The following is a 5,204-nucleotide window of genomic DNA, read 5'->3' as shown; positions in this document are numbered from 1 at the left end:
ATGTATATGAGGCAGGCACTCTTGCCACTAGGCCGTATCCCCAGCCCAGTAGCCTCTATTATTGATGATATTCCTGTATCACCTTCCTGTGGTTGTACCTATACTATCTCTGTATCTTATCTGAGTATATTGGAAACCGTGTATACTGGTATTAGAACCAGGAAATTGGAAGGGAATACCAAAATCGAGAGACACAGGGTAAAAAAAGACAAACAACTACAAAAGCAATACTTACAAACTGTTTGATGAAAATGAATTGAACAACTGAACAACTCGTGGGGGGGAGGGCTGGAAGGGAAAGAGGGAGGGGGGAGGGGAGAATGAGGGAAGAGGTAACAGTACAAGAAATGTATCCAATGCCGAATGTATGAAACTGTAACCTCTCTGTAATTCAGTTTGATAATAAAAATATATAAAAAACATACTTACATGATATTTATTTATAATAAATACTCAACAGTGTCTTCCAAAATTATAGTTTTAAGGCATTTACTTTTTGAAATTGAGACTTTGTATCAGTGAACAAAGAAAATAAGATCTAAATCCAACTTCTAGGTCAAAGGAGATAGTATGTTTTTGGTCAATCATTTTAAAGTGTATGTTAATATTTGAGTTTATAAAATTTGAAAATAACACATTTTATTAAAAGAAACTGTGACTTTCACAGAAGAGAAAAATAGCAAAGAGTTCCAGTATTTATAGGTATAGTCTTCTTTTGTTCTGTTTTATTTTGTTTTGAACAGGGTACCTCTAGGTAACCCAAGCTGGCCTCCACTGCCCAAGTGATAGGGCTATAGGTGCGCTATCTTGCCCAGTAAGTAATAACATTTTATGAAAATATTTTTGAAATACTAGTCAGAATGATAACATATAAGAATAAGCCAATTGGACATTTTTTGTGATTAAAATATTGTTGAATACTGACAACTATAAAATGATACAAACTCAGGGCATACAAATTAAAACAGTTTACATGTGATTTATACAATAGAAAGTAGCTGATTAAGTATAATATCATGGTTATATTTAAGTTGGGAGAATTCAAGTCATGATGTCTATTATAGGACATTTGCCAAGTTACAGCTTTCCTGAACTCCAGTTTTTCCACATGAAACATTTCTAATTTCCCAATTTCTTTTCAGCACTGGATGTCTATAATTCAATTTACACAATTTACTCTTCCATTAAAGATATTTACACTGGAAGTCAGTAAAACACTTTTTTTGGGCTGTTACAAACATTTGCCAATGTAATTGAAAATATATTCACTCATTAGAGCAAAAGCCATGCATTAGGTCTGAGCTCTGCTACAGGCACTTTCCAGTCCCTGCAGACTCATAGAACACACAGAAGGCCTTTCCTCCTGAAGCTTGCATTTTAGTGCTAGTGGGTGGGGCAGGCACTAAAATAAGTGTGACACATACAGGCTAACTCTGGCTGTAGCAAACACAGCCGTGCCGTAAGAAGACAAGTGGGGAAGAGGTAAGGAAGAGAGCTATGCAAAGGACTGAAGTACACAGAGCCGAGAGGTATGCTGTCCCTGAAATGCTGCCATTACAATATCAAAAACCTTTACTGTGGCTGGGGATATAGCCTAGTGGCAAGAGTGCCTGCCTCGGATACATGAGGCCCTAGGTTCGATTCCCCAGCACCACATATACAGAAAACGGCCAGAAGCGGCGCTGTGGCTCAAGTGGCAGAGTGCTAGCCTTGAGCGGGAAGAAGCCAGGGACAGTGCTCAGGCCCTGAGTCCAAGGCCCACGACTGGCCAAAAAAATAAAAAAAAATAAATAAAAAAAACCTTTACTGTGAAATTCTTGGTCAGCCATGACCAGTGGAAATTAGTATTTATTTTTCTAAGATACTAAGCCAGAGAGAAGTGTGTGCTTTCTGATATTGATTTAGCTGCTCATAAATGACATCAATTTTTTATAGTCCTACTATTCTATCATTCAATAAAAATTATAGGACAACTTTGCACACCGAAAGACCAAGCTAAATGATGTCACTAGGCTAAGGATCTGACGTGGCCAAGCCAGATTTTTCCACAGATCAGCTCCAGTACACATGGTATTGACGTTTCTTATGCATTCATCCTTGTACAACAAAGTCATCCCAATGCTCACCAATCATTTTTTCCCCTTCACTTCTGTCTTTCTGTTTTCATCAGAGAATTCTGCCATTACTTTCTGTGTCTACTTTTTTTTAATGCCTTTACTGTCTACAAAACCAACCTCTTCCATTCAGCCTACCAGAACATTTCTTCTATTTTAAGAACTGATGTGTTGACTGATTCTAGAATTAAAAATAAAGCTAATTAAGACCTTTCAACTAAATTGTTTTAATTTTGTCATTGGATTCTATTTTTGTCATATTCACTATGCCTTCTAACATTTGTACTTCATGGTTGCAAGAAAGCTGCTGCTATTCCTGACAGCATACCAGATAACTCTCCTCTTTCTTCTTTCTCAATCTTTCATAAACTCATGTATTTCCAGAGCAATAATCCCCTCAGTCCACAAAGTTGTTTTCCCCCTAGATGGCTATATAGTTTTGTGTTTTGTATATTCTTATGATTTTATACCTTAGACTTTACCAGACATGGATGGACTACCCCTAATTTTAGCCAATTCTTAGTAACTTTCAAATGCAAATCAATCAGTCTGGAGCTCAAACTACCAAGTATCTTCTTCATCTAGCTTTTATGCTGTATGCTACTACATAGCTGTCCTAATCTCCCCAGGTCCAGGTACCAAACATCTAGAGGGTTCTCTACCTCACTGCCTGCTGAAATGATTAAACTACCTAAACTTCCCTGTTTCTCCAGTCCATTTTCCAGAAAGCCTCTGATTTATGTTTTTCTCTTAGTTTCTTTGCTGCTGACTATCTCGAAGTTTACTAGTAATAATGTCATGGTTTGTTCCCATCTCTTGGGATCTGGATCACCAGCATCTTTTCAATGACAGCATTTCCTGATCTGCTAGTAGTAAATAAAAAAGCAAAACAAGTCAAAACAAAAACCTATGTTGGGAGATTATCAGTTATCAGAAAACTCTCATCTTCAGAAAAAATTCAGTCTTAGTTACAAAATGGACAGGGAGTAAGAGGGATGTGTGAAAAAGAGGAGTGGGTCTATAATGATGAATCTTGTACAATAAATTCCTTTTGGCACTGGTTATATGGTCATCTGAGTATCTTGGGGGAGATGAGCTCTTTAGTCTACAATTCCTTCATCAACAATAGAAGACACCATCTTTTTCTAAGGAGAAACATAATACTTTGATATCTCTGAACCCCAACAGGAGAGGAAAGGAGTTTCCCACCACAATGTTTGCTTCTCATCAGGTCCATTTCTCCAGCACACTGACATTCTTAGATCCAAAGTTCTTCACATGGTTTCTATTACCCATAGCCAGTCACAGTATGGGAATAGTAAATAGAAGTTTCCAGAAACAGGGTAATGTTAAATTTGCTATTGTACCATTCTGAGTGTCTATTAATATCCTGCTAGGGATGTAAATCAACCTTTTGTTCTTCATATCCACAATCATTTGGTATCTATCTTGGTGTGGTTGATTGAATATTGAATATCGCAGTATTGCATTTACCTCAACCTTATTCTCATTAATAATGGCTCTAAAGTATAAGAGGAGTGATAATGACTATCTCATTCCAGTATATCCCTATTGTAGTTCTGTTTTTATTAGTAGTCATTATAAATCTAGTTACTCTGCCTACATGACAAATTAAACTTAATCACGGGGGTAATAAAAACTAATAATTGTATTTTGTATGATCCAGGTTTCATGTATCAACCTGATGCTTTAAAACAGATTCCCAGTGAATTACGAGAGAATACTGCACTGAGAGAAAAAATGTTCTTTTTTGAAGTCCCAGAAGCCTCTTCCCAAATTTTTCTGACCTTCAGAGACACTTCTTACATTTTAATCCAAATTATTTTATACCTGTTCTATGATTCCTATGTGTTTTGATTTGAAGAGGGAGATTTCAATATTCTTAGCATATTTCTTTGAACCACAGATTCCTAGTGGTACCATTTGTTCCTAGGAGAGCTAGCTTGTCCTCTTGGTAGAAGAAAACCTAAGGCGAGAGTTGATTGTCCATGTCTGGGCCAATGGAAGCTGCCATGTTGTTACAAAAGTAAGTTGAAGAGAAGCTGTCCAATGAGACTTCCACCTGAGGGGACACACTTGACCCCTGATCTACTAGCCACCACACATGGCTCCTGAACACTTCAGATGTAGATAGGCTGATGAATGAAGTGAATTATTTTCCACCTCCTTATACTGGTTAAATAGATATATGGGGCCAGGCACTTGTGGTTCACACCTATACTCAGTTTCTAAGAAGTCTGAAATCTCAGGTTCTAGCTTTGAAGGTAGCTGGGGCAAGAAAGTCCATGAGATTCTTATCTCTAGCTAGCAAAAAGTTTGGAAGTGGAGATGCGGCTCAAGAGGTAGAGCATCAGCTTTGAGTGAAAGTCTAAGTTAGAATGTGAGGCCTCGAGTTCAAGTCCTATTACTAATACACACACACACACACACACATACACACACCATCTAGCGCTAGTGCTAGAGGCTCTTATGCAGTCATCTTTGATGTCAACACTCAGTGCATGAGCAGTACAAAAGATTTCTTTAGTCATGAGAATGCAAAATGCATTTAGCACTTAATTTCCTGCAGATTGTTGTGATAATCACCTTTCTTCCCTCTCTTGCCTGCCAAGAGCAAAAGAGGCTTGGATGTAATTGTGATGTGAGGTCTTGCCTGCAAATTTTAGCTGGGGTTGTTTTTATACTTCCTGTATTTTATGAATCCATCCAATTTCAGAAAGTCTCACAAAGGTGGAGTTTAACCAACAGAGGAAACACAAAGTAGAGCCTTCTCAGAATTGCAGCAGCTTTCTAAATGTCTTCTTGCCTCTAGTGGCCCTGAACTGTTTCTATGGGCTCCTCTTCTCTAGTACCAGACAATACTATGAAACTGTCCATTGATGTATGAAGATGAATTTCTTGAGCACTTGATAAACTCCCTTGATACCAATGGACTTCATAGATCCTATTTCCCATGGTTGCCCCACAGTCAGTCAGTTGGCCAATTCCCTGCATCTGTTCCAGTTGGTGCAACTTCCCTCCATGCTGTCAGCATGTTGAATGTCACTCTTCTTTGGTTCTCCACCATCT

The sequence above is a fragment of the Perognathus longimembris genome, chromosome 2, assembly GCF_023159225.1.
Source record: "Perognathus longimembris pacificus isolate PPM17 chromosome 2, ASM2315922v1, whole genome shotgun sequence".
Taxonomy (NCBI): domain Eukaryota; kingdom Metazoa; phylum Chordata; class Mammalia; order Rodentia; family Heteromyidae; genus Perognathus; species Perognathus longimembris.
Note: the sequence above shows the minus strand (reverse complement) of the source record.